The following is a 17,135-nucleotide window of genomic DNA, read 5'->3' as shown; positions in this document are numbered from 1 at the left end:
GAGTACATGCAAAAGTTCAATGTTTCCACTTTAAAAACTCTGAGATATTTTCCTTTTCTATAATATATTTATTTCAATGCCTTTTTTTTTTTTTAGAAAAAGTAGCAATAGGCGCTTCACTAAACCCTATGAACACATCTCCCAGCAGTAGCCCTATTGAGTTCAACATGAAAGACACCAAGGCCTTTACTACAAGACTAAAATGTGAAACGTCATGTCTTTTCTGGAGTCGGTGCTCAGTAGATATTTGAGAAGTACATTTGTGAATTGATTTTTGAAATCCTTTCCTGGACAGAGTTGTTCCCATGTCCTGCAGCTGCCTATACCATCAGGTGCTGTCATGAGTGGGCCCGGTGGAGGCATCAGAGGCTCAGTGTTTGCTCACGGGATGCTGTCGTCTGTGATGGTGGTGAAGGTTTGACACTCCCTGGCACTGTGTCTGTAGTGGTATTGTACCAGGCACTGTCCTCCCTCTGTGCCCCCCGAAAACTGACCTGTGCAGTGCTTTGGTGGGCTCCATTGCCTCTGGTTCCTAGTTGGGTCCAGCAGGGGGAGCACCTGAGCCCAGAGGGCAGGAGTGAGGTCGGGATCCTTATTTTCTGTGGGGTCTCTCAGCTAGGCAGTGGCTCTTAAAGGATGGACGCAGCTCCTGTCATGCAGTGCCATCCGGCCGCATTTCTGTTCCAGGTTTAGGCACTCACCCTCTCCTCTGGCCCCTTCAGGCCTTGGGGTGTGACACAGCCTGCCCTACCCAATTCCCCTGTGTTATTAGCACAGGGGACTGCACTGTACCTTGTGGCTTTCCTGCACCCCACCCACTTCTGTGTAAATCACCCCTTTATTAAATTTCCTTCAAATTACCATAATTCAAGAGTGTTGCCTGCTTCCTGCTGGAACCTTGACTGATGAAGTGGGTATATGCAGATTTCTTTGCAATACAGCCCCAAGCTGACTGGTTCCAAACGGACTGACCTCTGACCTCAGCTTTAATAGCAATGTGTTGTGTACCAGAATGTTCCCCAAACTTGAAGGCGCTTCAAGATCGACTGGGGAGGTTGTGAAAATGCAGGTTCCTGGGCCCCAGCCCTCTACCTCCTGGCTTGGGAATGCTGAAGATGGCTCCAAGGCCCTTGTCACTTTTGACGTTTTGCACACTAGACACGAAATATGATAAATATATTACCCCAAACCCAAGTGGCCTTCTGAACAGATAACTGGTTCAAGGGCAATGGACCCCTGCCTTTTGTGCCATGTTTTACTGTTACCTGAAGGTGAGAGAGAGAAACACTTAATGGTTGTAACTCCTGAAAAATACAGTTTAATGAGAGAAAAAAAACAAAACAAAACTAAATCTGAGAGAGGGGAATAACTGTTCTGTCAACTCCTTGTTAACCACAGTGAACTGATGCATTAGCTGGAATGGCCAGATTCCTCCTGGCTCCGGTGCAGGACTTTGAAAAGACCATTGCCTTTTATCCAGGAGGAAAGCCTAGTACCTGTTTTGCTATGGACCATGGAGTTCCTCACCATCATCTGTTAAGAAAAGAAGCTTATTGACTACCAAAGTGTGACTCAAGATAGTGAACTAGAATTCCCTAAATACTGGACACTTCTTACAAAAAAAAATTAAAAGTCCTGTATTAATACTTTTCCTTTCAGTAGAATTAATCCTTTCAGTAGAACACTTGTTATTTATAAGCCCATGAAATGCTTAGTCCTTGTCAGTGACCATATTCTGAAAAAAGTATCAGCATTCACAGTCCCAAAAGAAAAGTGAGATCAGGGCTCAAGACCCTGAATAAAATGGTATCGTGGACAATGGGGAGTGTCCAGAAGACACAAGTTCAAATCCTGCTTGGACCAAGGGGTCCATTCTCCTAGTTAGGCCTAGTTAGGTCATTCTTAATGCCCCCCAGAGTTACTTTGGCCAGCATTCAGGAGCCAGGAGTTACAAGTGCATGCAGTCGGGTTTCATCTCTGAACACAAGGTGCTCAAAAAGGAGATAGACTGGGCAGGCTTTGTGTTTTCTAGTCTTAATCAGCGCTGGCACTAGGGAGCCCCCAGACCTGCCCTGGTGACTGAGAGGGTGGCTGCAGGCAGGGGCAGAGTGTGGGGACCATTTCCTAGTAGAACACCCCCATTTCCTATTCCACCCCATTCCACTCTGTCCTTCCATTTGCCCCTCATCCACAGGGTCTTCAGCTGCCATGAGAGCTGCTGTGGGTTCAGAAAAAGGCAAACGGAAAAGGCTAGAAAAAGCAGAAACACTTTAGAGGAACTGCTGTAAGAACCAGCAAGAGGTGGGACCACCCCCATCGTGCTTTTTTCTTTTTTTTTTCCACACAGGCTACTTTTTTTCACTTCAAACTTTGGATGGCCTACAATTCGATCATTTTAATTTGAGGTTATAAGTGACCTTTAAGAAGGAAAAATTGCTTCAGGGGAGGTTGATGACTCATGAAATGATCAGTGGCATATGTGCACGAATTAATTTGATCCCATTTCCGAGCCTGGGGCATGGAGAGTGTGATTGGAAAGTGGTCAGTAGACAGTTTGGGTCCCTCTGGGAGACCCAGGTAGGATATGTGGTGATGTAAAGCGGATGGCAGGACTAGAAGGCAGTAGTTTAGGAGCAGTGAGAGAGTTAGGGAGAAAAAAACCCTTACCCCCATGGAGTCTTTTTCCTAAGACCCAGAAGTCGGGCCAGCAGTGGTTTTGTGTAAGGCTGATTTGGTGGGGCAGCCTGGACCCAAAACCACCAACAGCGGCATCTGTCATGTGTGGGGTTGCCAGATTTGGCAAAAAACAAAAAGCGGGATACCTAAGTAAATTTGAATTTCGTATAAGCAATAAATAATGTTTTAAGTATAAGTCTGTCCCAAATTATGCAAAATTCAGATTTAGCTGGATGTCCTGAATTTTATCTGGCGGTACTCAAAGGGCTGAGCGCCTGACATTCAGCAGTTCCGTGAGAAAGATGCTGTTGGCTTCACCTCAGTGATGGGAAAGCCAGGGCAAGGAGGGATTGTGTTTTACAGCCTCTTAGCTGATGGACAAGCCTCCAGAAGCTGGTGTTCGTAACCCCAGGACCATCCGTGGAGAATGAATGCACTGTAGCCCCAGACAGTGGGCTCACAAACACACTCTGGGCCCTCTGGTGTTTATCTTGGGGTGGCAGAAAGGGCCCTGGAAGGAGGTGAGGCTGGCAGAGGGCTCTGCTGTCTGAGACGCTCTTCCAAAAGGTGTGGAGAGCTGGGAGGACCGAGACCCCAGGAGATGAACCCCCGGTAGGGTTGGGTAGAGGCCTGGAAGGAACATCAGAGTCTGTCAACCTTTTTTATTTTATAAGGAAGCTGAGAACTAACAAGGTGAAGTGACCACTCAGGTCACAGAAAAGGAAAAAAAAAAAAAATCAGTGAAGCTGGTAGCAGAATCAGGTTTCCTAAGTCCTGAGATCTTTCCACAACCTGATGCTGACACAGCAGATTCTTCTTCTCCAGCCCTCCAAGTTTCCACACAAGCGCGACTTTATATGCTGTACCCACTTGGGCCAACCTGGTGGGAAGGACTACGTTCTGCTTATGAGTCACTGCCCTCATTTTCTTTTCTGCCGGTATAAGAACTGCCTCGGTAGCCCCTTATTACCAAGAGGCTGGGTTATGTTTTATATCCCAGTTAACAGGGACCAAAACCAGGGGCCAAAACATCCAGGTTGTGCCATTCACTGCATTAGATGCTGTTTGGGGCAGGTGTGTAGGTTTCCAAACTCTGGCTACTCAGTAGAATGAAAGAAAAACCTGAAGTTGTGCTTCCTTCAGGCTTAAAAATACCTATTAGTGGTTTTGCGATGAATCACATTTATTCCTATTTGGACTGAAATGTGATAGGGGAATCGTCAGCAGAGGTCTGCTTATGAGCTCCCCGAGTCCTCCACAGTGCCCAGTTGGGGAGAAAGATATGCTCAGGGTAGAGTGGAGTGGGCAGGGTCTCTTCTGACTTAGGGAAAAGCATCACCCCCACATCCTCCAGGGACTGAGAGCTTTATGGTAACAGGAGATGTAGATGTTCCCCAAAGCCTGACTTTACCCTGTTTTTGTTTTTGTTTTTGCTTTTGCTTTTGTTTCTGAATCCTTAAGCTTGGCCTTCCTGTATTTTCAGGACCATAGTGCCTTTTCCTGGCTTTTCAACACATAGAATGAGGGGCCCCTGGGTGGCTCAGTTGGTTAAGTGGCTGACTCATGATTTTGGCTCAGGTCATGATCTCATGGTCCATGAGTTCGAGCCCTGCACCAGGCTCTGTGCTGATGGTGTAGAGCCTGCTTGGGATTCTCTCTCCCTCTCTCTCTGTCTCTCTCTCTCTCTCTGTCTCTCTCTCTCTCTGCCCTTCCCCTGTTTGCGCTTGCTCGCTGGCACACACGCGCTCTCTCTCTCTCTCTCTCTCTCTCAAAAATAAATCTAAACACGTGGGAATGAAATGTACTTTTTAAGTTTATTTGGTTTACTTTAGCAGCTTTTGATGTAAACTGAGGATATGAGGATAAGAATACTTCAGTGAACCAGTAGCTGTGTCCACACTGTCTTATCCTCTCAGCAAATTAGCACATGGGAAACTATTTAGAGGGGAGAAGGTCATTTTATGGGAAAGAAGATGCTTTCCCTCTTCTCTATTCATGTGGTTTGCTCCATTCCTGACATGGCGGATATTTGCAACGTTTTCTTGGAAAGCAAAATGTCCCACATTAATGTTGCATGGCTTCTTTGGGAAGCTGAAATTCCACATGCTCCTTCACAGATTATTTTTTCAGATAATTCTACAGATTGCACTGTTTGCTGCAGAAGTGAAATTATCCACAGCACATTGTTGTTTTGTTATCTCAGGAGTGATAATGTTCAAGGTGAACCAGCTGGAGCCTTAGGCAGACACACCTGTTCTTCAGGTTCTTCCGTAGCCATTTACCTCTGTGGCCTCCACCTCCCATACCCACGCCAGGCCAAAAACATTGTGAAGTGGGTTGCTTTCCTCCCTGAGGTCAACAAGAATCATGCTTGACCATTTGTCGATGGGAGAAGGGGAAACTAAAAAGCTGAAGACTGATGAGACTGGCCAGGAGCTGGTCAGCTTTGTAAACTGTGGTCCTCAGTTCAGGGTGGCTTGAGGATAAGAAAGGCTCTTGGACATTTATTAATGTTACTTGTTGACTTCAAAAAATGATCCACAGGGTGAAAGAAACCTCACGTCCAGAGTCAAGGCACAAAAGCAGCATCATTTGGAAAAGGAATTTTTTTTTAATGAAGCCCAAATATTTAAAGTGATTGAATGAATACTTTTGAAACAGCCAAATTAACGTGTACCCCTGAAAGTTACCTGATTTAGAAAATCTGAAAAACTGTGAATTAACCCAGAACAGTGCTCAGAGGATGAAACGGGAGTGTGTCCTTGGAACTCCCAGTGGCCTCCGAAGGTCAGTGGGAACTTGCCTTTTTGAGGCAGATGGTGGATCCGGAAAACAGTTCTCAAAGCGGATGGGGCCTTTTTCTGGAGAAAAGTGGGTAAACAGCTAGGCTCCTTAGTTGTCATTTTCCTTACTTAGAGGAACTTCAGCTGGATTCTGGTCATCTTCTCCAAAATTTTACAGCTTCTTAGCCAAGAAAAACATGTGTGGTTGAGAAATCTAGGAGTTTTACCCAGTTTCTTCAAAACCCACTCTGCATTGATTTTGGCAGATAGTCACTGGTTAAGCATTGCATTGGTAAGTTGACTTGGCATGCGCGTAATGTCTGGAAGGCTAACTTGGTATCTGATACTTTGTTCTCTTCACTTGCAATTTTTGTAACGGGTTCATGTTCTTCTAGTATGATCTGGACCACTGGAAGAGACCCCCTCAGTGTTCTGATAATTTGGAGCGTGAATGAGGCCATTCCCAGATACGTCTAAGTGGCTGGTAATGAAAGTGCTGTTGGATTTTGGTATTCATTTCCCTAGCCATCAAGTTTCTCTCCGTATAAATATTCAGTTAAACTACACATGATAAGCATTTCTGAATTGTTTTCCTGTATTCCATACAGGCAGCTGTTAACAGGAAAAATGGGGAGCTCCCTTGAAAGGCTGTGTAACCCTGCATATAATGCACACAGTGTGTGGACCCCTGCCTCAGTTATGGCAGAAGTGGTTTACAATGGAATGCTTAGATGCAAAACCCTTTAAATCCAAAGTGCTCCCAAAACTACCAAGGCGACCGCTGAGCTAAACGAGCAAGGTGCTGCCCTGTTGCTGCCAGAGCCTGGATGTTAACACCAGACTTGCTGGGGCTAAGAGCAGATGCCCCTTGGCATCTGTCACTGTGTGTCTGGTCTTTGATGCTGTGGTGTCTTATTTGTTGGCAGCGGTGTTGGTATCAGTGAAGCATTAGGATGAAATGTAAGGAGGTGTAAGGTGATTTAAGTATGGAACAGCAAACTCTGAAAACACTGAAGACATTCTTGCATTAAAATTTTAATCTGTTCTCTCCCTAAAAGATGGAATTTAGGCATTTGAAATTTATACTTGACTCTGCCTTAGCCCTCATGGCATCCCACCCCATCCTCACAGGGTACCAGTCATCGGCATTTGGTTTCCCATGAGAAGGTGTGAGAAGAGGCCTGCAGGCCTGGGCAAGAGAGGGTTAAATCCGAAGCTAGGTTTCCAGAAATTCAAGGCAGAGCTCTGTGTCACTGCAAACCAACCTATTCATTAGGAATCCTGCTGCATCATCCCTGGAACTTAAATTCCCATTTCCATCTTGGTGGGTATTTTTGGAAGTCAATGAATAGTATTAACTTATGCTCTAAGAAAAAAAAAAAAATGATCCCGTGACAGATTTAAGAAGCACGGTTACAGTCGTTCCCATTTTAGATTATAGTAAATTCCGTCTGTGTCAGGCTCGCTTCTTATGAGTTTTCTCTTCCTCCATCATGCCCATCATCCCTTGGGTGAGTCGTGTCTGTCCCTACTGCTCCGCTCCCACGTGCTGCGCCCTGGACTTCTGCAGAGCCTCCAGCATGCCTCCAACCAGCCGGAGAACCTTCTCTCTGCCACCTGCCACCCACTGCCGGTCTTCTCCACCCTGTGGTGAAACCTGGGCCTTATTTTCAGCTCTTCTGGGGTAGTGTGTCATTACTTGGAAGAAAATTAGAAAGCATTTTACATTGCTTATTATAAATCGTTAATTGAAGCCCCACCAAACCCAAGGAATTTATTCTCTCATTGATGTGTGCGTTACTCCCATTAACATTTATAAAACTGTTTAGAATCAAAGAACCAGCAGGAGCCTGTAACAGAGGATCCATTTTGATCCTGCTTTACAAAATGACTCATACCCACAGGGCATCAACAAGCATTTTAAATATGATTGTTACAACTTCTTTTTAAGAAATAGAGCAATTACTGAACATGTCATCATAGCACGCTCAAGTCCTTTGGAATAAATGACAGTTGCCAGTTGTACAGCCTTGCCCCACCCAGGCTAGATGTTGCAAGCGTTGTCGGACGTAGGCAGTATCTGCGTTGAAGATATAACCTCTGGCTGACGCTCCTGCATGCTCCCCTCCATCGGGGGAACCGCTGGAGCCTTTGGGACTCAGCATAACAACACTGGACAAGGCGCCAGAGCAGCGGGAAGGGGAGAGAGAATAGAGGTTTCTTGCTTCATCTGAGCCATTTGTGCCCTGCCCTACCTGTGTGGTTATCGACAGCTAACATCACTGAAATGAACAGTTGAGAAGTGGTAGGATTTGGTCCAGATATTTCTAAAGCTGTTGAAACCCTCCGTTTACCAGTCCTTACTATGGTAGAAGAAACACAAAGAATCGGAAGACGTTGTAGAAACAACTGAAAATAGCCTTAACCTTTCACGTGAAATTCACACACTAGGTGTTAGAACTGTGCTTTCTGTCTCGCTGAATGTATTTGTACAGTGCTTATTTGTTCGTCTTAAAAGCCAAAAAGGAGAGCCTTCCAGTGTGCCCCATTTTTAGGTCTGTGTGTTTCACCCTCTGTCTTCTCTGCTCCTTCCCTACCTCTTCTTCTGCCTGTAATAGGGCATTAGTTAGATGGACATTCTCAATGTTTGGAAAATGAGTTCAGTTTGGATGGGAGAGGAGAAGTATTTTTATATTTATGTCTGATTTGGGCACCAGTTCAGTACCCTTTAGTCTTTCTTAGAAATTTCTGTTAAATTTTATAACATGTAGATGAACACTTGGTTAGCCTAAATGTTGCTCTTTTAAAAGTTAATTTTATTAGGTTTTGAAGTGCTGGCAATAATTGTATTATTTCCCTAGAGACCAGCAGTATCTCACCTAGTTCTGTCCTTGGAATGTCATCGAGCCTTGTAAGAACTTTTTGAGTTTCCTCTGCTTTGGTCTGAGGTGGAGAAACAAGTTTTCATTTCTGTAATTGTTAATCTAAGATATTCGGAGGAAGAAAAATACAGAATATCCCTTTAATCACAGAACCTCATTTCTAACCCCCCTAAAAAAAAAAAAAAAAAGAATAAATACACAGTTTCCAAAGGAAGGAAGCAATGCTGGCTATTAACAGGTAGAACCCATCTGGCACTGAATAGAGAGAAACAAGCCCAGAATGCTTTTTATTTATTCTTCACCACAGCACTGGGAACTGGGTCAGGATTATCCTTGTTTTACAAATGAGGCGGCTGGCGCTGGGGAGGCCAGGCCAGCCCTTCTCAAGGCCACAGATCCCGGCCCAGAAGAGGTGGGAGGATTGAGGGCAGGCCTGTACAATTACTGCCCAGCCCTGCCTGCTGCTGGATCTTGCTAGAGTCGGGGTGTGTAGGCTCAGTGTCAGCCCGATGGGTCACTTGTTCCCAGAGACTCAACTTGACCTTCCAGTACCTAACAGGGTGCTTAGAGCATGACAGGCACTCAATAAATGCTTGTTGAATGAAAGTATTGTCAGAGCCAAGTAATTCATTATAATTCATCATCACATCCTTGTGACTACCCTGGCCACTGCCAAATCTGTTTTGAAACCTCTTTGCAGGTGAGTAAAAAATATTTTTTTCTTTCTTTCTTTCTTTCTTTCTTTCTTTCTTTCTTTCTTTCTTTCTTTCTTTCTTTCTTTCTTTCTTTCTTTCTTTCTTTCCTTTCTTTCTTTCTTTCTTTCTTTTTCTTTTTTAATAACATTACCAGAATTTGCCATCTGTGCCACTGTGGCCAAAAGCCTCCGGTGGCCAAGACCATCAGCAAGTCAGAGATGTGCAAATGAAGATACTATATGCAAACTTTCTCTTTGACTTAAGCTTATTTCTAATGGTTCTTTTTTCCTGACTTTAAAATTGAACTCAGTGTAGAAAATTGGGTGAGCTGTAAAGAAGAAAGTTAAAACATCTCTTAATCACACTGTATTGAGAAAACAATGTTAAGCCGGTATTTTTTTCCCTCTTTTGTTTCAAGGATGTGCATCATACGTACATTTACATGGTTTTGATCCTGAATTTACTTAATATTAAATGGTGATCATTTTCTCATTAAATAACAACTATAGAGTTTTACATTGTACATATAGACATAATTTACTTAAACACTCACCATCCTATTTCTATGGAATTAAATTTCCTCACATATGATATTACAAATATCATGTATTGAATGTTCCAGCATCTGAATATTTGCTTACCTCCTTGATTATTTCATAATGAAAAAAATCAACAGACTTAAAAACATAAAGTTGTTGTGTATGTAAAATCCTAAATAAAATTAAAGACAAACCATAAGAAAAATATTTGCCGCTAATATATTTACATTCTTCACACTCCGTGCTCTGGTTTCCTTTCACTCAGCATAATTTTCTCTCACATTCTCGTGACCAGGCTTTCAGTCTAATTTCTTGACCATTGTACTGGTATCTCATTTGGTTTAGCTTACTTTCTTCCAGTTCGATATTTAATTCTTTGCTCACATGCTTAATACCACGTGACAGTATCTAGCCTGCACTGGGACTACCCACGGACTGTCTGAACGTTGTCATTACATCCGCCTTGAAAGTCCCTGAGTAACCTGTGTACATCTCTCTTGAAAACAATTTAAAGGGGTGCCTGGGTGGCTCAGTTGGTTGAGCATCTGAATTTGGCTCAGGTCATGATCTCACGGCTCATGAGTTCGAGCCCCGCATCGGGCTCTGTGCTGACAGCTCGGAGCTCGGAGCCTGGAGCCTGCTTCTGATTCTGTGTCTCCCTCTCTCTCTCTGCCCCTAACCCCCTTGCATTCTGTCTCTGTCTCTCTCAAGAATAAATAAACATTAAAAAAAAATTAAAAAAAAGAAAACAACTTAAAAACAAGTAAATAAATTCAAACTGCTGTGCACTATGTCAAGCACTAAAGGGGACATTTTAAAATATGACATAGCCCCTGCCATTGAAACATTTCCAGTCGGCTTGGAGACTCAGCATGCCCACATGATAAGTAAACCTGGTGGACACAAGAGATATTGAATACAATTACCAGAAATTTCTATGTAGTAAACCATACCCACCTTCCTTTGTTTTCTACCATTTCTTCAGTTTCATTGGCCTACACCTTTAACACACCTGAATCTCAACTCCTCGTGACCCTGCACATGGGGTGATTTCAGTCACTGTGCTGTGGTTGTATTTTTAAAGTTTTATCCAAATGTTCACCATGATGGCAAGAATTCTGTTTTGTTCATTATTGTATCCCTACCCCTCAGAACAGGGCCTGGCAGGTGATATGTGTTCAGTTGGCATTTATTGGACATATGAACAGAAATTATGCATCTTTTTTCTTCAAGTAGAGATTATCGGCAAACATATATTAGGTTGACAATAAGTATGGTCGGGCCAAAGGAGAAGTTGGGGTGGGCAAGAGTTCTAGCTTAAATGTCAGATCAATGGGAGTTCAAATCCTGGGTCTGCAATTTACCAGCTTTGTAACCTTGGGCAAGTTAATTAATTTTTTCCACACTTCCTTAGCTGAAAAGTGCGGATTAACAGAACCTACTCTGTGGGTGGTTAATAAGGATGAAGTGGGGTCATTTATGTGAAGCACGGCACAGTACCTGGCACATAGGAAGTGTTTGGTAAGTGCCAGCTATGATTATTTACAAATGTTTTCCCTTCCTTTTGATCCCTTAATGTCGTCACACGGCAACCTGTTCTCAGGGACATGGAAGTACAAACTGATTCATGATGAGGAGTAATACACCATAAACTTTGGAGTCAGGCCTGGCTGTGTAAGTCACTTAACTTCCCTGCACTTAAGTTGGTCAGCTGGAGACATACAGCTTAAGCCATGCAGAGGGCCACTGTGAGAATGAAATGAAATAATGTACACAGAATGCCTGTCATGTGCCCAGTAAGGGCTCTTCCCCCTTTTTTGTCTTGGCTCAGTTAGAGCATCCCTCTGTGATTTTGTACCAAGCGTGTATATGTCTCTCCAGTGTAGTGCTTGTCAATTTATTTTTGACCTAACACACAGAATGTACTACATTTTTACATCACAGCCGTATCACATGCATATGTGATTGAAAAAAACTTTTTCTCACCAAATAATACTATGTATGACCCCTATATTGGGTGGCCTAGGCTGCCGCACAAACTGAGTGGCTCAAACAACAAAAATGTAGTTTCTCACAGCCTGAAAGTCCAAGATCAAGGTGTTGGCAAGCTTGATTCCCTCTCTCCTTGGCTTGCAGGTGGCCATCTTTGCCCTTTGTCCCTCACATGGCCACTCTTCTGTGCATGTCTTAATCTCCTCTTATAAGGACACTGGTCATATTGGATTAGAGCCCACCCTGAGACCTCATTTTACCTTAATTGCCTCTTTAAAGGCCCTGTCTCTAAACACAGTTACATTCTGAGGTGTTGCGGGTTAGAACTTCAACACATGAAATGGCAAGGGGGAAATAATTCAGTCCCTAACAGTGCCCTCGATATTTTTCTTTTATTTTATCAAAGAAATGCTAGGCACAACCAAACTGAGTAGGTTTTTGCAGCCCCTTATACTGATTACCAGACCGCAGGTTGAAAAAGGCCCTGCTCTAGTGGGTTGTGCGGGTTTCGTAGGTTAGTGTGAAATTGGCACCAGCATTAGGACTTGCATTTGACTGATTGCAGAGACAGCTTCAGAAGCTCAAAACAGAGAGTGAGATCAGAGGGGACAGCCTTCCACAAATACATAACAGTTACCTGAGCTTAGGGCTTGGCAAATCTCTGTAAATAGCCAAATGGTAAGTCGTTTTGGCCTTGTGGGCCATATAGTCTTTGTCAGACAACTCTGTTGTATCATGACAGCAGCCAGACACAATAGGTACACTAGTGGGTATGGCTGTGTTCCAATACAACTCCATTTATAAGCACTGAAATTTGAATTTCTTATAATTTTCACATGTCATGAAATGTTCTTTTCATTTTTTCCCTAAGAACTTAAAAATGTAAAAACCATTCTTAGTTCATGGGTTGTGTAAAAGTGGGCAGTGGGCCAGATGTGGCCCACAGGATATAGTTTGCCTATCCCTTCCCTGGCTGATAAAGCCAAGTCATTTAGCTAAGAGGCTCTCAAGGAATTTGGCCTGGATGATTTTCTTCAGTCCATGTAAGTGCTGAAAAATCTCTGTGGTTACTCATGATAAAAGATATATATCTAAAAAGCAAGGGTTTTGTTTGTCTGTTTGTTTTTTTTTTAACCAGAGGGATCTCTATCTGGGGATATGGAAACATTCTTAAAGTGCCCACAAAATCATTGTCAGGCAGCAAAATTAGGAATAGAATAAGCACAGAAAGTCTGCACAAAAACAACAGAGCTTGAATCTAAAAAGGAGTCTCCTTTGTGAAGTTGCTATTGAGGGAAATGTAGTGGCCAGAGAAAGGCCCAGGTTTCTTCAAGATGGTTGGAGGATAACAGCTCCAGGCCCCTGGTCCCCATGCTTTCCTCTCAGGGTGAGAGTGAGTGAGGTTTCCTTCCTTCATAGGAGCCCCACATCCTCCAGAGTCTTCTCATGAGGTTTCTTTCCCCACTCAACATGTAGGCCATGGTGGGTGTGGCCATCTTTCACTTCCTGTGGGGACTGCCTACAGCCTCAGGATGCCATGTAAGTGCCCAAATAAATCTCCCTACTGGAGGATCCGAGAGAACAAAGCTGTCTGAGAAAGCCAAAAGTCTGACCATATGGTTTTTTTGCTCCAAGGGATTTATTTCAGTGGTAGCTAGAGCAGTTGTACAGAGTGTGTGTCGGATGACGATGAGCTCTCCTCTCACCAGGCACTGACCAGAAGGGGGAGAGGGCCTAGCAGAAGATGGGGGGTGAGCTGCCCCCAGGACTAGGCGACAGAATTCTCTCTCCAACCGTATAATGCTGCTGCTCTGAGGTAGGTCAAGACTCTACCTGATGACCATGGACATTGCACAGTGGGAATCTGAAGAGCCATAGAAATTGGCAAAGGCTGGAGTGGTGTCCGGGGAGTTATTTTCAGTATTTTAGACGGTCAGGGGGAAATTATACATTTATCCAAAACCAGGTTGCGAAGGCAGACACAACTGCTGTGGCTTCCATTGGCAGGAATGAGCTAATCTCACGTGGTGACTCTGGAAGGGAAATACTGAGTGCCACAGGAAGAAAACACCTTTATCCCCAAGACTTTCTCGTTTAGGGATTCTTCAGATGGTAAACCAGAACCAGGACCCAGAAAATTGTTTTTTTAATTGACATGAAAAAATTGGTCTTAATATCTAAATTTTTGCTTTAAGAAATCAGATAAAATTAAAATGATTTATATTATTTTATTTTGGAAACTGTTTGCTTCATTCAATCCCGACATATGACAATACAAGAGCTTTGGCATGAGAGTCATCTTAAGTGAATAAAAAACACAATTTAATGAAATGGCATTTTTGAAGCTTTTAGCAGAGCAAATTTTTAAATTATCTTGCTTAAATTAGATTGCTGTGCTGTCTTCTTTCAGTACTTATAAGAGCCCTGTTTTGTTTCTGGTTTCACTGCATTAACCACCAAGATTTTTTCTTAATTGATGTATAACACTCACACAGAAAAGTACAGAAATTAAGTGCACCAATAACTGACTTTTCATGAAGTGAACATTCCTGTGAAAACAGCAGCCAGATGGAGAAAGAGTGTCCCCCAAGTACCTAAAGCCCCTTACACCTTCCCAGTCCCTAACCACGCCCACTCCAAATGTAACTGATAGCGTTATTTCTAACAACATTGATTTTGTTTATTTTGAACTTTGTGTAAATAAAATTGTGCTTTGTAATCTTGTGTCCCCCTTAACATTGTATTTGGAAGATTTCTCCATGTTGTTACGAGTCTGTTCATTCTCACTGCTGTATAATATTGTATAACTATACCAAAATTTATTTAACCCTTCTTCTATTATACATGGGCTTTTATGTTGTTTCCAGTGCAGGGCTATTACAAAGAATACTGCTAAGAACACTCTTCTACATGTCAATGGGTGAGCATGTGTAACATTTGTGTAGGATAGATTCCTTGATGGAGAGACCTTGAGTTGGATATGAGTGTGTTCACCTTTCAGATACTGCGAGTTTTCCAGTGTCTTTAGCAATTTACACTCTCATCAGTATGTATGACAGTTCCATTTATTCCATATCCTCACAAATGTTTTTGTTGTTTTAGACAATGCATTGTGATTTTACTCTTCTTTGATGACCAGAGCAGCTTTTAATCTGTTTAATGGCCATTGGGATGTCCTTTTTTGTGAAATTTCTTCTCAAGTATTTGCCTGTTTCTTTATTAGGTTGTCTACCTTTTCCTTATGGATTTACAGGAGTTCTTTGCTGGATTTAACATCGCAGTTAACTTCCACTGTGTGCATGCCTTTTGATTCTGATGTCATTTGACAAAGTCATACTTAATTTTAATATAGTCCAAATTATCATATTTTTCCTTTATGGTTAGCATTTTCTTGTGTTCTGTTCTTTAAAAATCTTTACTTCTTGCAAAGTGTGAAGCTATTCTGTTTTCTTCTTAAAGTATTATTTTACCTTTCACATTTGGTTCTACCATCCATGTGGAGTTCATTTTTGCATGGTATAAAGTAGAGGTTAAGAATAATTCTTTTCAGGGGCACCTGGGTGGCTCAGTCAGTTAAGTGCCTGACTCTTAATTTCAGCACAGGTCTTGATCTCACAGTTTCATGAGTTTGAGCCCCACAGCAGGCACTGCACTGTCAGCAGCTTGAGATTCTACCCCTCTCTCTGCCTTCCGCCACCCTCTCTATCTCAAAGTAAATAAAACTTTTTAAAAAACAGAATTTTTTTCAGAACATCTAGATGCTACAGTCAGTTGAGCATCCAACTCTTGATTTCAGCTCAGGTCATGATCCCAGAGTCACAGGATCACACCCCACATCAGGCTCCACACTCGGTGCTGGAGCAAACAACAAAAATTATTGTTTCAGAAGTTCCGGAGGCTAGAAGTTAAAAATCAAGGGGTGGGTAGGGCCGTGCTCCCTCTGAAGGCTCTAGCAAAGAATCCATCTTAGCTCCTTGGCACTCCTTGGCTTGCAGCTGCATTGATCTGATCTCTGCCTCCATTCCCACATGGCCCTGTTCCCCTCATGTCACCCTTTGTCTAAATTTCCTTCTTATAAGGACACCGGTCATATTGGATTTAGGACCCACCCTAATCCACTCTGACCTCATTTCAATGAATTATATCTACAGAGGTCCTATTTCCAAGTAAGGTCACCTTCTGAAGTACTGAGGGGGTTAGGACTTCATTGTATCTTTCTGAGGCACAACCCACAATACCCAGTGAACCCAACACCACTTATTGAACTTCAGCATCATCTTTGTCATAATTTAGATGACTCTTTGTATAGGTCTATTTTGGGACCTTCTTTTTTCTGCTATTGGCCTATTTATCCTAAACAAATGCCACACTGTCTTAATTACTATTATTTTATAATGAATTTTGAAACTGATAGAGTAAGTTTTCCAGCCTTGTTGTTCTTCTTCAACATTATCTTGGCTTGTGGCTCTTTGCACTTCCATATATGTTTTTGAATCAACCTGTCAATTTCCACCTGGGGGGGAAAAAAAAAAAACTATCTTTTTTTTTTTTTTTTTTAATTGAAATGCATTGAAGATTCAGTCGGGGGTGGGGGGGGGCTGACATCTTAAAAACAGTGAGACTTCCAGTTCATTTACATGCATAACCCTCTATTATTTAGGTCTTTAAGTTTTCTGTGTTTTGTGTTGGATTTATTCCTAGTTATTTGACTTTTTTTTTTGGATGGAGATTTGTTTTGAATAAATAAGAAGTAGAGGAAGAGAAGACAAGCATCTGCTGGGTTTCTACTTTCACTTCACACTATCCAGGAATTTTCCCGAATTTACCAAGCATAGCAGGGCTAAGGTTTAGGTTGAGGTGTCACTGACTCCAAATATGACCTAGGCAAATAAATTAGCTACTGTTTCAAAAATGCAGGTTTTTATGAGAGGTGAAATCCTCATAATGTGGGGTCCTGGGTGTGGGTAAAATAAGTCCTTGGTAGAGAAAAGGTAGAGGTGTTTCCTTACCCATGTTGCCGCATGGCAAACCTGTGCTCGGGCTAGAAGAGACGGAGACAAGAGGCTGGATGGGAGTTGGGGACTAGATATGTGATTTTCGGTGTTCTTAGAACATTAGGGTTCCATGGAAGTGCCAAGTGGGCCAGAAGGATGGCCCAGGTGGTAGCATTTTGAGTCCTTTTACCCTTGAACCAAGGCTGTTCTGTTCTACTTTCATCTAATATATTGGCATTCGGTATCAACCTTGAAAATGTGTGCACGTGTATGAATTCAGAAGGTTCTTGTACTAAAAACATAGCACTAAAACTACTGGGCTAGATATTCTTCAACATTTCATTCATCCTTAAGATTCTGGGATTATAATATTGTAGCCAGCCTACACTCCGAGGGCTCTCCGCACATCATTATTAATCTTGATCTTGGCAGTATTGTGATACTGTGTGCATTTCACGGACCTTCCCAGGAGCCACTGCACAGTATCTGTTTGGAAGGTCTCAGGAGTAGTAATCAGGCAGAGCTCAGGGACCTGTCCAGCAGCTGTACCTGCATCATAAGTTGTTCAGACTCT

At 42.7% G+C, this 17,135-nt stretch overlaps 1 protein-coding gene across 7 annotated transcripts in view; it reads left to right on the top strand.

Annotated features, from left to right (window-relative positions):
• Nucleotides 1-17,135, top strand: part of FYN (FYN proto-oncogene, Src family tyrosine kinase) — a 217,716-nt gene that overhangs the window by 70,909 nt on the left and 129,672 nt on the right. The window contains exon 1 of one of the 7 annotated variants that reach the window (XM_058734995.1): nt 8,838-9,041. The exons of the other annotated variants lie outside the window; for them this stretch is intronic. The gene's annotated coding sequence lies outside the window, so the exon portion shown is untranslated. Of the gene's footprint in view, nt 1-8,837; nt 9,042-17,135 lie in introns of those variants that run through there. 7 annotated transcript variants of the gene reach the window in all.

This window comes from Neofelis nebulosa, chromosome 6 (assembly GCF_028018385.1).
Source record: "Neofelis nebulosa isolate mNeoNeb1 chromosome 6, mNeoNeb1.pri, whole genome shotgun sequence".
In the NCBI taxonomy this organism is placed as follows: Eukaryota; Metazoa; Chordata; class Mammalia; order Carnivora; family Felidae; genus Neofelis; species Neofelis nebulosa.
The sequence above is the reverse complement of the archived record's forward strand: the minus strand, read 5'-3'. Positions and strand labels throughout refer to the sequence as shown.